The sequence below is a fragment of the Syngnathus typhle genome, linkage group LG21, assembly GCF_033458585.1.
Source record: "Syngnathus typhle isolate RoL2023-S1 ecotype Sweden linkage group LG21, RoL_Styp_1.0, whole genome shotgun sequence".
NCBI classification, from domain to species: domain Eukaryota; kingdom Metazoa; phylum Chordata; class Actinopteri; order Syngnathiformes; family Syngnathidae; genus Syngnathus; species Syngnathus typhle.
The window spans coordinates 8,825,122-8,844,719 of NC_083758.1; the positions used below are offsets into that span (position 1 = coordinate 8,825,122).

Here is a 19,598-nt window from a genome sequence, read left to right on the forward strand (position 1 = left end):
TTGACTGAGTTCCTAGTCGGACCTTTGTTAGTGACGGACCAAACAAAACAACAAGAAACTCATACGAGTCTGCTTCAGTACCGCGCTGGGCTAACTCTTTGTCTGTAGGTTATTTCGCATCATCATCACTTTATTGTGCGGTCTATTTATTTACGTTTCTTTATACAGGTTATCACATTTTGAAACTCGCGAACAGTATTCGCTGTTGATCCTGCCGACGCAATATTCAGTTTGCCCACGAGGGGGCTGTAGAGCCACGCTATAGAATTCACGTTGATTCCTATTCATGTGTGCATATCACTTTGTTTTATTGACAACAAAACGTCACATTTTGCGAGCTTTATTTTACATGGTGTCATTGAAGAGTTGAGGAAGAAACCCAAAAGAAAATTCTCGAAAATAACTTCTAGACTGGCTGTCTAGCTATTCAGAACCTAGCGAGGGCAGAATAATCCTGTAACTGAACGACTTTCAATAGGCATTGTTTTCCATTGTCTCTCTTTGGCCAAAAGATGGCAATGCAGTGCAATCAATGATTTCTAGCAGAAACATATCCGTGCTCATGCTTGAGCGTTTATCTTCCTTTTTTTTTTTCTGCGCAGCTTCATGTTTCATTCCGGCTTGGTGTCCGCTGTATCGCGCCTGACTAGCCGGAAGATGACGTCAGAGGGTGAGTTTCAATTCCGTGTATTTATTGATGTAACCAGCGCATTGACTTGAATTATTATTAAAGATGATTTTATTAATGATTTTCAATCATTTTTAGTTGATGAGTTATTAGCTAAATACATCCATTCCGGGTTTCTGACGAAGTTTCGTCTCACCTGCGCTGCAATTACTTGATTGGACTTCCGACGTCACACCTGCACGGTTGCTTACACTAGTAGCTGTTAGCTCGTCGTCGTGTGTTAAACTTTCCTCAAATCATTTGTTTTTTCTTTCCAAATATTATGAATTTAGCGAATGTGAGTTGGTTAGCTAGCTTCTGGTTGTGGTTTGGAAAGGCCAAAGTTCCATTGGCACTGACGGAATTGGACACGATGGAGCTTACTTATTTATTTTGTTCAAAATGAAGACGCTTTTCCACACTGCCTGAGCTAAGAATGCAGGTAAGACATGATTCGGTTTTAAGCTGGTGAATATTTTTATTTAAACAAACGTATGTGTTAAAAACATTGTAGTGGGGGTTCCATCTTTGGACCGGGTGGCCTATTATTTGTATTTATTTATTGATTTATTTATTTATTTATTGTTGTTGTTGTTTTCGTTTGTGGTAGTAGTCATAATTTATTTGACTGACGTTGAAGATAATTCTGAGACGACCGAGCGAGCAGCTAAGAATTGAATTGAATCTTGTAAATACAGTTTTCTTTGAATATTCTATTTATCTAAGTCATAAAAATGTCCACACACCCAAATCATACCTCAGTATATAACAGCAAAAATTGGTGGCAAATACGTTCTCAATACAATTCTATTTGAAACAATCCAAACTCAACCAAGAATTCATGTGTAAATACTTTTCAAATTTGTGAATTGACAAGTCTTTTTGTGTGTGTTTTTTTTTTTGGAATGTGCAAACATAAAGCCGATCATTCCTGCAATGTATTGATCATTTGACAGCCTCATAGCAAAGTGTCTCCACTTTGGTGCTGCGCTGCCTTGAGGTAGCTTCAGTCGTAATTGCTCGGCAGGCTCAGATGCAGCCGCTGAGGCGTTCACTGACCCTTGGACGTGACCTCTGCGGGGTGCCTCATTAACGAGGGGAGGGGGCTCGGGGACGCCCGCGATGAGGACGGATGTCAGACGTAACGAGCGCCGCTCTTTTTTTCCCCCCACATCATCGATCGCTGGCAACATGCGTGTTATGGGACAACGTTTTTGGATTCATTGATCATAAAGCAGACAATCATTACCAAGGCCTTGTCATATTTTCATTTGTTCATTTAAAATGTATTTGTTTTTTTCCTAATTGAATTGATCTCAAATACCTTTTTTCATTGTCATATATTTCAAAATGGAATGTTTGCTTTGAGGTACGTTTTATTTCGATTTTTTATCTTAGTCCAGCCATCAAGGCTTTTTCATGTCCGGGTAATTAAGGTGTAGCACAAAGAAATGGATTGCTGCATTTTGTGGGTATACCCGGCACAATATTGCACGTTTTGAAATGATCTTTGTTTTGACAGGATACGTTGCGAGTGGGCAAGTGGCTCGCCTTCAATGTATTACCTCGTTGTACCGCGACAGGCTGAGCGTTGCTGGAAGCGCGAGAGCTAGAAGCAGGCAAGGTGAGTGTTGTGTGCCGTGCTTGCTTTTCTTCCTTGCTCATTTTGAAAAGTTGTTTCACATCATGCGTGAGGTTGAATTTGAAAAAAAGATTCAAACAAATGTTAACTCGGTGTCATCACAGTCGATGATTCATTTGGATGTAAGGGAACATAATAGCAGCAGTGTGTTGCGTACGCTGTGTCGGAATTGCTCCTTTTAGTTTGCAGCCTTGCAGGTTGCTTGGCCTTTAGGTGGCAGCGGCGTGCCGTGGCGTGCCGTGCCGTGCAGTGCCGTGGCGTGCGGTGACAGCCCGCCAATGACAGCTGGCGTAAACAAAAGAGAAACCAACCAACGCTTAGGGCTCATTATTTCTTCTTTTTTGCTCGTCTGACCGACCGACGGAGGGAGGCAAAAGAATGCAAAAGTTGACTGCATGCTCTCGCTGTCAAACCTTGATGTTTTTCTTTTTCGCCTGCTGTTGTTATGGCGCCGACGCTTGCTCGCCGCTTTAATTGATAGCTGGGAACGATTGCTGTTGCCATGCGTATTTCTTCTCTTTTTGGAACTTGAATCGTTGACATTTGAAGCGCCTTTGATGCAAACGTCGACGCTTTTACATCGTCTGCTAGCATCGAGCTATTTCGTCCGAAGTTAGCTCGCCAAGCAAAGGATGGAAACTAGAAAGGCCCAAGTTGTGGCGGGCGACTCGCTGTTTAACGCCGGTGGCTACGAAGGGTATCGCAGGGTGAGCCAAAACTCTCCTTTGTGTCACAGCGGCGGAAAGTTTTAAGAGCAAAACACCTCTGAACTTAATTACCCCGTGACTAATGAATGTTTGATTGCGGAGTTCCCCGGGGCTGTCAACAGCAGATAATATATCACAAACTTGGAACGTAGCACTAATTGCTTTGGCAAGAGCGTCACCGCCATTCGAATCATGTGCTTCGAAATGCACAAATCTTATTAGGTGACAAACTTGATTTCAAATGTTTTTATTTTTCCCCGAGCCACCGCCTAAGGACCATTGTACACGTTTGGGATTCAAAAGAGATGTTTGCTCTTCAAAAATGAGCGTAACGCGCCCAGACGCCCGCCGAGGGCCCAGGTTTACTCGGACCGGCGCAATTTGAATTGTCAAAGCCGGTATCGCAGGTGGACCAAGCCAGCGAGGCGTATCAAAGGCTGCGGCAGGCGTGTTGAAGCGTCCAGACAGCCAATCAGAGGATCGATGGCAGGCGTGACTCGGCCAATGAGCCACTGTGTTATCTCTCTGGCCACGCTCCGTCTCGCCTCCACTTTTTTTGCCGTTGTAGCGATGGAGTTTTAGCCCGGCCGCTTCCAATGGGAGCAAATGAATCTTTGGCTCGCCCCCCCAAAAAAAATCCGCAGCCATTTGCACGGATCCCGCCGCTATGATTTCGCCATGTGAAATTTACTAGGCGGCTCTATCACGCGTAGACAGTGTCATCAAGCCGTGCTTGAACCCTGACATTTTGTTTTCGAGTGGCCAGTTCCAGGAATCCCGCCCCTTGAAATTTGGAGAGCGAAAATGAAGCCGCAGAAAAGCCCCACGTCGAAAAAGTCACGGATTGTCTGCCGCGATTATTTGCAAAGACAAAGTCCTCCTTGAGATTTTGCTCTGACTGCTGCTGATTTTCACCTTTGTATTGTATCTTTTTTTCTTGCTTTGCGAGTTGGCTAAAAACTTTCAGTGACAGTCACGGCAGCCGCTCGTCACGTTTTCCCCGCTCTAATGAATCTGGGCGGGGGTCTCAGGGCAGCTTCTCCAGGCTTGATTAGGATCCTCATTAAAGAAAGGTCCACAGCAGACTCCCCTTCCTTCCCATCCCCTCCGTGCCCTCGCTTCCCTCCGTCCACCTCCCATTAACGGCCATCCTGTCCAACAGAGTGGCGGTTTTAATTACGCCAACACCCACATTGCGTGCGTGCGTGCGTGCGTGTTTGTTGTCACCTCTGAAAGTAATGAAGACGCTTTGTGTGTGCGTCGTAAAGTTGTCAGGAAGCCTCGCCGAGAGCACACGCGTTCTTTAATGTCCGACTCGTCGTCAGGCCTCCGCCAAGGCGCTAACGAGCAACAACATCCCAAATAGAAGGACGGAGAAACGCTAAACGAGCATTTGGGAAATGAAAGCGCACAATGCTGAGGCGAGGCGGTGAGACCCCCCCCCCTCCCTTCTGGAGGCAGATGAGATGAGTTGGCTGACAAAAAAGACGTGAAATCTGATTACATTGTGGAAGAGGGTTAATCTCTCCTTCTGCGGCTAATTCCCAAAACAATGCGACAGCCCGCTAACCGGGGTCACCCGCGGAACATCGCCACAACGCCGCGCCAAACGTGCTTTCGTATCATCGGCGTTAGAGCACCTGCTTGTTGCCGCCAGTGAGCCATAAATGACAAAAACAAGGCACCGGACCTCTTTTGGTTGTTGTATTCCCTCCACAAATGGTAAATGCGCGATCCCCACGTTTCCTTTTCGATTTCTACTCACGGTTTCCGTCTTGGCATCTTTCCGCGCGCTGGAACGCCGTCTCATCGGAAGATATTTTTAACATCTCTGATGGAATCGAATTAGCGAGCTCAAGCAAGTGGAGAAGCGCTCCAGCGCCGCCTACGAGTGGTCGGGGCGCGCCCGTGACGAGTTTGCGTGGAACAGACTCCAGTCGGAACGTGCCAGGTGGCGGCCAGCGAGGCGCTTCTGCTACTTTGGGTGCATTTCTCCAGCCCCCGCATTAGCATTTACCCGTCGAGCCGTGTTTTATCTCGAGCGCTTCCTCACCTTCCCCGGTTAGCCGCTACGCTAACGCACCGAATAAGTGTTTTGCCCACAGTAGTTATCTCCCCCGCACGTGAATCGAATGGCACAGTTGAATCGCTTCAAGCGCTTCACTTGTCGGCTTTCGTATTCGCCGGCATTGGCTGAAAAAAAGATAAGGCGGAGGTCCGCTCGAGCACTTTTCGCCCCGCTTTTAATGATGTATCCCATTTGATACGGCACTCTTGGAGGGACGCTTAACAATAACCCGTGGGGGTCATTCAAATTTGGAATATGTTCCCACTTGGCCGGGGCGTGGCTTTTTATACTTTCTTCTTTCTGACCAGTCCGAATCCCGTGAATGGATCCTTTTTTCCGACCGCTAGCATCTTTGCACCTGACTTTGAGCCCTTTTTAAGCGCTCCCTATTGCGATGGAGACGTCTCGGCCCGAGCGGCTTTCATCTTGACAATTTGTCCTTCTCGTTAGCGTCCCGCAGATGAGGTCGCCGAACCGCATTAACCTCTTTGGGCCCGGCGCATAATGGCCTTTGTAATATCGCCGGGCTATCAAAACAATCTGCTTACAGTAACGGCCGACCGCCGACAAGGCCTTGTTATCGTTGCCGTTCCCGAGGGACGGCGAAGTGACGGCGCAAAGTGACGGCGCGTCCACGTGCCAAACCGCAACGGAGGACCAAACGCGCTTTGGTTTCATCTGCCGTCAATAGGAAAGTAGTCATTGGTGTCAAGCGAGTACCCGAGGCTGTCGTAGCATTTTTGTACGTCTGCTGCGGGACCAAAAGCCATCGTGTTGGGCCTCCCCCAAAGCATTCCGCATTGGCTTGGACTGCTTCCTGGCTCTTGGGAGCCTCACTTTAGTGCGTTTGTGTGCATTTGGCTCGCACGGCGCCAATGGCTTTTGAAGTGGGTTTAATGAAGCCGGCCGGCCGGCGACCATCTGCCCGCTCGCCCGTATGACACGCCGAGCCATCTCCAAACGCATTCACGATTGAATCGACGCAGGGAAGGAAAGGCTCCCCCGTTCTTGTCAAGGCTGCCAGGTGAATCCAAGATGGCAGTTGACTTGCCGTCAGCACGCCTCGCTTTCCTCCTCCTGCCAAACAATGCCCCCCTGGTGCCGCCGCCGCCGCCGCCGTCGCCGCCGCTAATTGGATGTCCCTCGACGCCATCGAGACGCGTGAACTTGTCAAAACGAACCGGCGGAATCTGAGAGGCGTTGGCATTCTGTAATCTCAAGCAAAAACTCTGTCCATCTTTTTGTAGTTAAAATGAAGCGACGTCAAACTGAACCAGGGGTCGGCAACTTCTTTTACTCAATTTGGGACCGCCCCCCAATGAAAAGAAAGCCCCCCGAGCCACAACCCATTTTGACATCATTATCTATATATATTATGCATGTCTATATTATGCTATGGACAAAAACCTATTGCATTTATGAAAATGAAATCAACAAAGTGCTGCAGGGAACACAGAATTTTACTTCTGCATGTAACAAAAAGCATTTTACACTTGGTTGATGCTTCATTTCAAATAAAATACCCGGTGTCCTCGTATTGAAGAAATAAAAATCCAAACTTACCCAACCCACTGAACAAAAAATGCAAACAGCCTGCAGTCACCTGTCCTCTTATTTATGAGCTAAAAATCCAAACTTCTCCAAATATTATCCACCAGCACTGAACGAACAATGCAAACCAAAAAAAGACGCAGTCTGCTTCTGTCCCATCGCGTGGACTGGAGTGTGCAGCCAGTTGTCCTCCTACTTCACTTCCTACCTATAGTTATCACGCTGGTAGTGTGCTGGAAAAACGCCGGCTGCCAGACGTTTTGGGCGGTAAAAATATTAAAAACGTTTCATTTGAATGTTACAAGTTTACCATAATCTTCAAATTCAGAATTAGATTTTAAAATGAACAAACTAAGATAACATTTAATTTTTATAATATACTCTGTATTTTCCAAAGTCACAGGGAGCCACAACAGAAGGATGAAAGAGCCACATGTGGCTCCGGAGCCATGGGTTGCTGACCTATGAACTAAAGGGTGTGCCGCCATCTAGTGGTCGGCAGTGGCGGCGCCAAATCAAATGCAGACTGTACAAACAACTTGGCGGAATACTGTGCCAATAAATGCCGGAAGAGAATCGTTCCCCCCCCCCAGTGGCAAAAAGTGTTTGTCGAGAGTGCCGTGCCGTGCCGTGCCGCGCCAGGCGGGCTGCGCCGGGTGAGCGAGCGAGCCAGCCAGCCAGCCGCATAAAACCTCCCACGGCTGGCTTTCACGGCGCCGTTCAAAGCCTTTTCATTCATCCGCACTCAAAACGCGCATATATACATGTCAGACGGAGCGCCACGCGGCCACCTAATTGCCTTGACAGAATTAAAGGCGAAGTGCACGTCGTCGTCGCTGACGAGATTCCATTAGAAGCCATTAAAAAAAAAAAAAAGTCGTGTGGGAGCCGTGGATGGCGAGCTCACCCCCCTCCCCGCCGCCTCTTCTCTTGTGCACCAACACTAATGGAGGCGCACTGGCGAGGCGGACCCTCCTGACGGCTCCGGTGGCGCTCGGCCGCTCGCTGGAGTGTGTGGAGGCCGCTCGCTACAGGAAATGCGCGTGAGCGTGGGCGGGCGGGCGGGCGTGCGTGCGTGCGTGCGTGCGTGGCTGCCAGGACTCCGCACTGCTGCTTTTAGCCCAAAGCAGTGTTAGCATGATCATTTAAAGGAAAAAACGGTCTCGCAAAGTAGTTTCACTCAAGTCTTTTTATTTTTCATTTTTTAATTTGGGAGAAAGTTGATTTAATCTGCAGCAATTTTGCAATCGATTGAGAATACATGCATGTCGGGTCTAGGTTGACTTTTTGCAGGTGACGTTACGTAGCAGCTGGATGTGAAGCCACGTGTCACGTCATCCAAAAGATTTCCTTGTGCTTCTCATTTGACTTGAAGCGCAAAAGAAAAGACGACGACCGAGGCAGGCTCTCGCCATCCTCTTCGTGCCTTTAAATATCATCGGCTGACATTTTCAAAGAAACGGCAAAAAAAAAAAGAAAGAAATCTCCCGCTCGCATGGTTAAATGGCCGCTTTAATGATGGCGGAGTCCAAGTTAAGACTGGTCGCGGTGTCAGCGGCAGGCCGGGAGATTAATTTCTAGTCGCTTTCCCAACGCGGGCAACGTTTAACTCATGACGCGCGGCAAATACTTGAGAATGCCACGCCGCCGCGCGTGCGGGTGTGTGTGCACGCACGATCCACTAAAATATCGACCCCCCCCCCCCCCCGCTTCCCCCCCGCATCTTTTTACAAGCCTTCCTGACTCTTCCCTCTCCTCCCCCTCCTTTGGCCCGTTGCCCGTGGTGATGCTTCACCTCTGTAACCAGGAAGTGGGCGTGTTGAGCAAAGGGGGGAGGGGGGGGGTTCTCGTGTTCGACAGCGGCCCGCGTTTCTGCTTCTCATCGATTGCGCTCGGAGGCTGCGGATCAAGAGGGAAACAAAAACCTCTCGCGCTTTTCATGTAAGTGGAGCGAGGAGGCCACGGGGAAGTCAGCCAAAAACTGACCCGACCCTCTCGAGGCTCAATTCGTGACGGACGAGCCTACCGAATTCGGCCCACCCAATTTTCTAAATTATTCATGGATTGTCAGCCATCAATATGGCAGTCAACACTCGCTATCAACGCGTGTATTTGCTTCCCGCTTAGTCTGGACGGTGTCGCCTGATTGGCCGCCAGGGCAACGGCGGTCCCGGGCCGTCGCTCATCCGGATGGTCGCGTTCCGTCTTTCCGATGAGCTCACTTGACATTCGACAGACTTTGCCACGCATGCATTTGAATACATCAGAGCGCGGGTCTTTTTTTCTGGGAGGGAGGGAGGGAGGGAGGGAGGGGTGGACCCAGCTGCCGCGCCGCGCTCCTCCATCACACACCAGTTAGCCTTGTCGAAGGTAATTAAGGCGGGAAGCATCTGCTCGGCGCGCCTCGCACCTGCCGCCGCTCTGACCCCGCGTCAGCGTGCAGGAAGTTGCGGCGGCCATTTTTGTCGTCATTCTTTGCCTTTTCCTACATTGGGTATTGTGAAAAATGTCCCGGCGCCATTTGAGTCGTTTTGAATGGTCCAAACGGAACGCCAGCCAGGCTGCGATTGGCCCGTCCGTCGGTGGCGGGCGAGGACGCGCCAGCGCCACAATGAAGTCGTTCATCAAAATGGCGGCGCCAGCCAACCAACCGTCAGGCGCCTCTCCTCCTTGGCTCTTGTTGCAACACCTGCTGACACGCACACACATGCAAGATACAAATCTGACCTGTGTGTGTCTATGAACGAATTGTTGTTTCCTCCCACGACGCGATTGCGTAGCATTTCCCCAAAAGAGATTTTCATCCCACTTGATTCAATTTGTAACGTCGTTGACTTTTTCATTCATTTCGTATTTTTTAAGCTTGAATTGCTCTATTGTTTTTATTGAGTGGAATGGTTGACCTTTGACCTCAGAGTCCCTTCACCCCGGCCGGACGCCTCCGAACGGGAGGGAAGCGTGGTGGTTTGCCCCGCCGCACCCGTCGCTCGTCCATCACACCCATTGATCCTCGCGCGCGGGCGCAAGTAAAGCCGGCCGTGTGGAGGCGTCTCGCCGTGTCATTCATCTATCTGCCGCCATCGATTGAAATATACAAGCGTTTCTTCACACGGCGGCAGCGGCGGCGGCCCCATGCGAGACGTATCGATTGGCTCATGCCTGTGCGTGGCCCGCGTAGGCCGCCGCCGCGTCGCCATTTATTTTGTCCGCGTAGGCCGATAAGACTTTTCAACGTCGTCCATCAAGGCTGCAATGAGCGCATTAGTCAAAACGATGACAGCGGCAACTTCGTATTTGGGGAGAACCCACTGATGAATGCTGCCTTGGACCCGACGTGTGTTGTAACGTTGCCATTTGAATAGCTGCCATCCAAATAACTGAATCAAGAGTGAAATTAAAACCCATGGGCAGATCTGGCCATCCCTCTCTGTATTGTCACAATTGGCCTCATTTGCATAATCCCGCCCGCCGCTGACCTGGAAGCCCAAAATAAAAAATGGCAGTCATTTCTGCCTCGTGACAATAAAAGAGAAAAGGTTGGCTGGTGTTGCTTTGGAGTTCAAAGTTGGTCAAATGGACGTGCGTCAGGCGTGTCCTGGCTTTTGCCTCCCCCGTGGCTCTTTTGTACGGTCATTTGCCGTCCCTCTGGCGCACCGCCTTGTTTCGCCACGCTGACCTTTAAAAGTGAGCGATGGCGCCTCTTATTGCGCACCGGGCTATAACTGTCGGCACGCGGCTAATCTCGGTCGCCGCGCCGCGCCACGTCAAGTCGGCTTTTTCCCCCAGCACGGCCAACACGCGGGCGCTAACAGCGGGGGTGGGGGGGCGAGCCTTGCAAAGGTTACCGAGCTCAACACTTGCGCCGGAAATAAATCGTAAACCCTGAGTTCACGTGACCTGCGGTTAACCTTTGGTTGGGTTCACTCTGCGCCGGCCATTCCCGTTAGCCGCGGCTTGCGAATCCCGCTTAGAGAAGCGCCCCCGCGTTGGACCTCCGGTAAGGCGGCTCCAGTGTGTTAAAAATGCAACACAGACACTTTTGAACTCGCCAAGAGCAGAGAGGAAAAAAAAAATGGCCCTGCACTGTGAGTGAACTTTGAGCGTTCAGAGGAATTTATGGAGATGAGGCCGCCGGCCCTGGAGCTCCTCCTCCCGGCGCCTCAAAGTGGACACGCTCGCTCCCGAGTTTGTCGCCGCTTCTCAACGAAACAAGTTGAAGCGCTTCATGTGGACACAATTAGTGCCGTGCCGCCGCCTCGTTGTAGGAACTATGTTGCGCTGAATTGAGTCGCTTCCTTTCGAACAAAAGGAGAGCGAGACGGCGAGTCGCCGTCTTACTGGATGTCGCTGCGAGAGGTCAGCGAGTAAAGCGGGCGCGGCGCCTCGTTCCACGCCACTCGCCCCGTCGCCGTCGTCTGCGGCGACGCTAATACCTTGCGGAATTCAAGCGCTGACAGGTTATCATAATCCAATTTCAGAGACAACGGCGGCGGGCGAATGCCTCGCGGCGTACCGAGAGGGAATGGAAAAATCGCCGCCCCGGCGGATTAAATTACGCAGGGAGAAATAATTAGAAGCGACGTGGGAAAAATATCTTTTTGTGTTATTGTGTGCTCGTCAACAGCCGTCGGGGGGGGGGGTGTTGCACGTGCGTGCCGTGCGCGCGCTACGACGTACACTTTTGCCGCCCGAAATAACCATCTCGCCTGTGATGGCGAGGACGTGTCCGAAAAGTAGGAAGTAAGGAACAGTATAAGAAGGTATTTGTGCAGCCTTCCTCGGCAGCAGTGAGCCGGCCGACATTAGCCGCATCGATCTCGTCCGCTCCATCGACTGAAGCGTGTGCCCGCCGCTGACCTTTTGCTGCTTTCGGGGGCGTGAACACAAATTAGCCGTCGCCGTGGCCCAATAAAAGCTGGCTGTGGCTCTGATTTACGGCCGTTTGCGAGCGACTAATTGAGCCAGGTCAGATCGGGCCGGCCGTGTAAAGACCTCGCCCGAGACGTGACTTGTGTTCTGTCACAATGTCATTTGACATTTTATTGTTAACTTATCGCTTGATTCCCTTAATTATCAATAGAATAGTCATCAATAGAATCGTTTCAAATGAAATCAGTATTGTCATCGTAATTCAAACAGTATTTGTTTGATTTCAATGAATAAATAAATTGAGCAATAAATTGGCTCGCCCACGCGGGCGCGGGCTGTCGTCACGACGACGGGGCGCCCAACGTCTCCGCAAAGCGCCGCGGCAACCCGAGAGCGAAGCGCGCCGGCTGGCCAACGTTTCCTCCTTCTGCGGCGACTCATCGCAAGGCGCCGATCGCAGCGCCGGCTGGCGTTGGCGAGCTTGAGCCTAGCACATGCTTCCCCCAAGGCGACTTTATCTTCATGGCGGTCATCATCGATAGCAGATCGACGCCATCTGTCGGCGCTGCGGCCGTGACCCCATTTTGGGGCTTTGGACCCGGTCCGGTCTCCTCGGGGGCTGGCGCCTTTGGGACCGCAGTCGAAACTCGAGTGAAATCGGTGGAAAAAAGTGCAACAAATGCAACCAACGTGCGTGTCAATTCAAAAATCGAAATGGGCCGAGTCTGACAGACTGCCATGCGCCGTCCCCTTTTCTTCCTCGGCAACAAAAAGTGACGAGAAAAAACAATGGCCTTCTTCTCCGGGATGCTAATTTCCATTCTAATTGCGTCAAAGCGCCCCCCCCCCCCCCCCCCTCCTTTCACATGTGAGAAGCGCATACGTGCGAGGGTGTTGATTAGACGGGGTAAAAATACGGCATGGAGGATTTTTATGCTAATTAGCCTTTAAACCTGCCTCGCGTCAGCCGGCCTCTCTAATTAGCATCTTTTTTTTGTAGCTAGAGCAGTGCTTCTCAAATAGTGGGGCGCGCCCCCCTTGGGGGGCGCGGTGCTATTCCTGGGGGGGCGCGTGTGACCCTGGGGAACAGGCTTTTTTTTTGGCAGTACTAGAGTAAAGTGTAATTGCGCGTTTACTACAGCAGGGGGCAGTGGCGCTCTCATTGTTACTTCTGTCACGTTTGCGACAGTGCAACATTTTACGACTTACAAGACAAGTTAGGATAGTCACGGTGGGGAGGGGGGGCGCGAATAGTTTTCTTCTTGCTAAGGGGGGGCGTAACAGAAAATAATTGAGAAGCACTGAGCTAGAGTGAGGATGGCGAAAAAGGAGGCGCAGTCGTGTGAATCTTTCACTTGAATTTTTTCCCCTCTTTGCCGCGTGAATCCTTTTTTTTTTTTTTTTTGTCTCTTTGCCGCCTCCGATTTGGCCGCCGAAGCCTCCTCGCGTCTTTCCACCGCCGCTCGACTGTTATCTCGCGCGCCTTCCCGTTTGGTCCGTCCATCTGCTTCACGCGTTTGTGTGGGTTTTTTTTTTCTCTCCCAATCAGCGGCAGATATTGGCCTAGTCCAGTTCCTTTGATGAGGAACGCGCCACGCTTGTCGGACGGAAGGCTAGCAACACCGGGCGCTGGCTTAATGTGGCCCAGAGCTGTTCCCAATATTTTGCTTGATTCAATGGATTTTCAAGCTTCTCGCCGTTCCGCGAGCCGCGTTCGGATTTGGATCACTGCACGGAAAGCCGCTCTGCCGCTAATCGGTAGCCAAAGGCGGGCTAGCTAGCTAGCTAGGAAGTCCAGCAAACAAAACGGCCGGCTCGCGGATCCTTTTATGGTCATTTTTCGCTTGCCATTTGACGCTCGGCTCGATCGCTTCACACGTCTGCTGTTGAACATCGCCGGCCGATGACAATCACAGCAATTATGTACATCCGGGTCGCACCAAACGGCTTTGTCGGTGCGCGGTGGCAACGGCGGGGAAAAAAAAAACGTGTGGCGCGTCTCCGGCCGGGCTCACCTTGAAGCCGCTCAAGCTGCAAATTGACAGCCTGCGAGCTGGCCGCCTTTTACACGGCTGCAGATTAAAAAAAAAGAAAAAGCGGAGCCCGCGCATGATGAGCCGACGCCACGTTGCCACGGCAACCGCCGTGCGGGCTCATCCATCCATCCATCCGGAGCGGTCCGGATGTGCCCCGCGAGCGACCAGTCCACGGGGTTGGCGTCTTGTTAAGTGAGCACTTCCTGCGCCATCCTCACGAGGCCAATCGCTGCGCAAAGTGACTCGGCGGACGGAATATTGGAGGAAGCCGGAAAACAGCGGCCGTCGCTGCTATTGTTTTTTTTCGACCCCGTCTCATATTTCATGCGGAGCGCGGTGCTAATTGAAACTCCAGAGAATTCCACCGCTTCCTCTTTTGTCATACTTTGGGCGACTGGGAAAAAAACGGTGGGCAGATCTGCAAAATGAAGGAGCGCCATTCCGGCGGAGACCGGTCAATTAAAGGAGACGTATTGTGCATTGCCCCGTCTAAATCTCGTGCCAGGCGCTCCATGACTCCATGGCTCAAGCGTAAGCTTGTTTCGGGGGGGTCGGGGGTCAGGGCTCTATACTCGCCATCCTGCATCCTGCCAAACTGAAGAGGCATCAAATTGAGAATACTATCTACGAGTCAAAAATGGCAACAAATGTCTCAATTAGGTTGCCACTGACTTTACAAGCTCAGAAAAAGTCCATTTTAGGTGGGAAACAATACAGGGCGGTGTGTGTGTGTGTGTGTGTGTGTGTGCGAGCGAGCGAGAGAGAGAGAGAGGACTTTAGCAAAGGTGCAAATAAAAAGCAAGAAGAGGTCAAACTGCGAAGCAGCGAAAGCGACGTCCAGCGGCGCCATTGATTTTGCTCCGCTGGTCGTCAAGCGGATAAAAGAAGGCTAACAAAGAGTCGGCGGAAGAGCCGCCGGCCGCCGCCGCCCTCTCGCTGAGCCCGACCGCCGCGCTAAAAGCCACCTCGCCGACCCCCGCCGCCGGCCGAGCACTTGGGTCGCCGCCGTGCCAGTTGATCAAAATAGCTGCACGATGTGGTGGTGGTTCATCGTTTTGCTCATTATGGCCGGAAAGTAACCAAGAAACAATCATTTGGGAATTAGCTAGCTGAGACAATATTCAAGTCAAGCGAATGGCACGGACGCTTGAAAAGCAAGGTTTCCACCTGCGTCTATTTCTTTTGTTTTTGAGCGTGGCGCATTTTCGCCCGCCCCAATGTTGAACATGATTGAATTAGCGGCGGCGGCGGCGGCAGCAGGAGCGGCAGCGGCAGCGGCAGCTCATTACCAAAAGGCGTCTTCATTAAATAAAAAACATGTCGGCCGTTAGCTAACAATCACAAGCAATTAGGTGCTCCGACAAGTTGTCTGTGTGTGTGTGTGGGGGGGGGGGGGGGGGGTGATTGCACCCATCTGCCAGACGCAAACAGGTGGGCCCCCGTTGCCACGGTGATTGCGGGCGTTTGGTGGTTGTCGGGGGGAAAAGACAAGTCGCAATGCCACGTCTTTTTGGATTGAAATTGCGAGTCGGTTGGGATGCTAGGCAGCGGCTCCTCCCCCCCCCCCCCTCGCAAAAAAGCCTCACTGATGCACAGAACGCACGGCCGTCCCCGCCACGGCCCCCGTCCTGCCATGGCTGCCACCTCCGCTGAGCATTAGATGAGTGCGTTGCTCTAATTGCTTTCTTCAGGGAAAGCATTAGCTGGAGCCGTCCTGATAAAGACGAGAGCGGCCGAGCCGAGCCGAGCCGAGCCGTGGCGATCCGAGGCCGCCGTCACGGCATCCCGTTGGCTCCGTGATTTCCAGACACCCAGTCCAACTTGAGTGTCAAAAGAGAATTCAGCTTTTCTGTCTTTCTCCCTCCCGGCCATGTCCATCTCGAGGACCTGAAAGTTTGGCTCACGTCAACCTCGTTGCTCTTCAAGTCTTGACTTGGACAAACTTGCTCAAGTGCAACTCCCGCATGGCTTTTTGTCGTTGTTTGTTTTTAATAAGATGCCAGTGGACATGAGAAGGGAGCGGCGTCCCTCCGTCGCTCGCTCGCTCCCTCCTTCCCGCTCTCGCCAAGCTACCAAACCGCACATGCCATCAATGAATACTCTATTATTTGAACACATTTAAGATTGTTTCTTTTTTTGAAAATGCAAGGAATCCAAGTCCATCGTGTATACCTCAAAGTACAAGTAGAGATTTGACGCTTTCTTTTTGTTCCACTGTAGTATTTTAGTTTGAAGCGGGACGGTGGCAGAAAAAGGGAGAGAGCGGATTAAGGGATTGTGCACATCAATCGGGGAATTTTGGGGGGCCAAAGTGGGGTCATGCCTGCCACAGCCAGATAGCGTGGCGGCGCCCTTTTGCCTATCGAAAGATGGCAAAGCGGTCCAGGGCGGAGGACCCGCCCGATGGCTGGCTGGCTGGCTGGCTGGCTGGCTGGCTCGCTCGTCGGTTGGTTGGGCGCCCGCCTCCGCTCGCTCCCTCTTTAATAAAAAACAAGATGGCTGCACTGCGTGCCGCTTTAATATGATGAGCCTGTTTTTTAATATGAATAGCAACATGCGGAGGGGAATGAATTCATGAGCGAGCGGCGGTGGCGGCGGCGGCGATATTGGCGGCGTTTGACTGGCAGCCTCCATAAGCTTTGCCCGGGATATAATCAAAAATCCCTGTGAGAGGCGGCAAATAAAAACAACGGGATAAAGGTGCATGGCGCCACCAGCAGATTCCTGGAAGAAAAAAAAAAAATTACCCTTCACGCCCCCGCCGTCTTTGAGCTCTTTTTCCGCTCTGATTATCTCGCCGCCGCTCCGTCGTCATCTTCATCTGCATCCTTTTTCCGAGGCGGCTTTTCATCATGTCGACCCTCCTGGCACCCGTGGCTCTGTCCCCGGGGGGGACTTGGACTTTCATCCGGCAAAAAAAAAAAAAGAAGAGAAACGCCCCCTCAGACGCATTTGATCATGTTTTCTCCCTCGCGCTTGGCAGGTGACGCGGCTTACGATGTCGACGCTTTCATTATTACCGTGGTTGAAATGTTGCCTTCCTTCCTTCCTTCCTTCCTTCCTTCCTTCCTTCCTTCCTTCCTTCCTTCCTTCCTTCCTTCCTTCCTTCCTTCCTTCCTTCCTTCCTTCCTTCCTTCCTTCCTTCCTTCCTTCCTTCCTTCCTTCCTTCCTTCCTTCCTTCCTTCCTTCCTTCCTTCCTTCCTTCCTTCCTTCCTTCCTTCCTTCCTTCCTTCCTCCCTTCCTCCCTTCCTCCCTTCCTTCCTTCCTCCCTTCCTCCCTCCCTTCCTCCCTCCCTTCCTCCCTTCCTTCCTTCCTTCCTTCCTTCCTTCCTTCCTTCCTTCCTTCCTTCCTTCCTTCCTTCCTTCCTTCCTTCCTTCCTTCCTTCCTTCCACTTCCTCCTTTTGAGCCAATTGGCTGGCTGACTCCAAAACAAAATACCCAAACGCAAGATAGGAAAGCAATGCGAAATATTGTTGACTGTTTGTGATTGGTTGGAGATGCTTTAATAATGCATCTGAACTTGACTTGAAGTGTGTGTGTGTGTGTGTGTGTGTGCGTGTGCGTGTGCGTAAGCCATCATCCTGGCAGGTTTTAATGAAATTGCGCACCTCCACACTTGCACCTTTGCTAATAAGTGATGTGGGCAAAGTGGGTCACGGGAAATAAGAGCATGGGCGAGCATGGGCGAGAATCTGCGAGCATTTTGCCCTCCGTAGAAAAAGGCTATTAAGGCCGGCCCCTCAGAATTTCACATCCATCCTCCGTTCATTAAGAAATGCTAATCATTCTTCCACTCGGAGGTTCCGGCAGCTCAATCCCAAAGAGTCGGCGCGAGGTGTTTATCTAAAGCTGCCTCGGGGGACGCTCCATCAACTCCGCCGTTTGCGCCATCTCACTTTGCGGCGGTGCCATCATCAGGCGGCGTGCGCGCTAAGCCTCGGGGAACCGTTTGGCCCGTCAGCCGCCGCCACCTTCATTTCACAAACGCACCTGAGCTCAGCTCAGCTCAGCTCGGCTCGGCTCTGCTCAGCCGAGGTCTCGCATCCCACCCCTCCGCCGACGACTATTATTTGACACCCCGTCTTTATCTTATCCTCTTCTCTTGAGCGTGCCTCGCTTTGCTCTGCTTTTTTTTTTTTTTTCTTCGCACGGTGAAAGGATCCGAGCGGCCGAGCGGAGCCTGTTCAACATCTGGAGAGGCAGGCAGGGAAAAGCATTCCCAGGCATCGAGTCGGCCAAGGATTCTCTGGGACTTTTGGGTCCTTCCTTCTTTCTCTTCATCCAGGACATTTTCTTTCACCAAATTGGTAGCCAGCATGAAATTTGCTTTTCCCCGCCTCCTCCCAACAAAAGGAGAAAGAAAGATTGCGCAGCACGCCCTCTCGGCGTCACGTCTGAAAGGCGTCCAAAGTTTGCGCCTGTCAACTTGCCGTCTGTCAACTTGGCATTTGTCATCTTGACGCTGTCACGCCAAAGACGACGAGCGAAAGCGTCTTTCCTGCCCCGCCTGGGGCCCAGCCGTGTCTCTTCCCTCCCTCCCTGTCTCCCTGTCCCTCTGTCTGTCTGTCTGTCGGCGGCGGCGCATTCTTCCTCCTTTTGTTAACGTCGTGACAAATCTCCTCTAATGACTCTCTCCTCTTGCTCTTCCGTCAATCCGCCCTCGCTGGCAGATTTCCTGACAAACTCCTTTGACGATGGAGCAAAATAAAAACAAAAGCTTTCCCCAGACGGTCGGCGTTGAAAGCAGCCGTCACCATTGACGCGCCTTGACAAGTGCCGCGCAATACAACGAGCTCTTTCTAGTAGCTGCTTTTCAGCTAGCAAGTAGCACCTTTCGCCAAGACCTTGACGCGGTTTAGGTTCCACTAGAGGGCGCCGGGAGCGAATTTGTTTTTTCTTCGCTGTCAAAGTTGCTTTGGAGTCGTCGGTGTGCAGCGTTAACGACGGCGGAATCCATTTTGAACGGCCGTCACCTAAGCCTGTCTGTCTTCACAATAACAAAGCAGGTCAGGCGTGCGCTCCTTCTCCTTCTTCTGCGTCGACTTCTTCTTTGTGGTTTGATGCTGGAGTGCCGTGACCTGGCATTTGGCTGACTTTTCCAGGTGTTACCGTGGTGACATACTGCCAGCCCCCCGCCCCCTCCCCCCCGGGCTTCTGCCACGTTATTCGCTCGACGGGAGTGCTTCGACCGCGCGTGACAAACATTTGGCGTCCGCCACTGAAATACGCGAAATCACCGAAGCTGGTTTTTCAAGCCCCATCTTGTCGTCTGCATTTTCTCTGGCTCTCGGATAGAACTTGCAAGACGAGGCGGCTCTTGTCTTTGCAGAGCCGTTGACCTCCACCTCCCCGCGCATCTCAGCAATTGATGCTAATTAGCACAAGGCCGTCGGATGACCAGAGAGAGGATGAACGCCGTCTCTCTCGGGCTCTTTGCGGTTGACGTAAAAATCAATCATCTGTTTCTCGGTGGCGATCGAAGTCTCGAGCAAAGTCACTAAGTCGAATCTGCTTCGGTGACAGATTCTGCCTTGTGGCGTTTGGGCTCACGGCAGTTCTGTTAGCGACACCTGACATTCATTAGCAGTAGCGCGAGTGTGTTTTGCGTGTGGAAGCTACACAAATACGTCTCGTGCGTGCGTGCGTGCGTCACCGAGCCGGCGGGGTGTCACATCTAAGTGGCGGGAAGGCAGCCGGCGTGGCGTGTTCCAAACAAGCGCGCTTTCATGTCGCCGCATTAGCCGCGTCCCCCGCAACGCCGGCCTCGTTACTCGGGCCACGTCGGGCGACGCCCCCGCCGCTCCGGCGACATTTCCGTTCCTTTCCTTCTTCTGCTTGCTTCTTTGATTTTTGCCCAGCCGCAGCAACGGAGGCGGGCGACTCGGTGGATTGGCATCGGGCGCAATCGCGGCGTTGTTTGGTGACTGAGCTCGTAGGATGTCGTAGGATGTCAAACCCAGTCTCCCGATTGAAATTCATTTGTTCCAAAATTGCTTTTGAAGACAGCCTTGTATTGTAAAATGTACGTGTAGCAACAATTTGTCTCCTTGACGTTTGG

At 51.7% G+C, this 19,598-nt stretch overlaps 1 protein-coding gene across 2 annotated transcripts in view; it reads left to right on the forward strand.

The window, feature by feature from the left end:
* The first annotated feature begins 31 nt into the window (after positions 1 to 31).
* The window catches only part of celf2 (cugbp, Elav-like family member 2), an 81,708-nt gene continuing 62,141 nt past the window's right edge, over positions 32 to 19,598 (forward strand). The window contains exons 1-3 of one of the 2 annotated variants that reach the window (XM_061268342.1): positions 32 to 104; positions 603 to 670; positions 2,190 to 2,291. The gene's annotated coding sequence lies outside the window, so the exon portion shown is untranslated. The remainder of the gene's footprint in view (positions 105 to 602; positions 671 to 2,189; positions 2,292 to 19,598) is intronic. The other variant, XM_061268343.1, reaches the window with a different exon arrangement.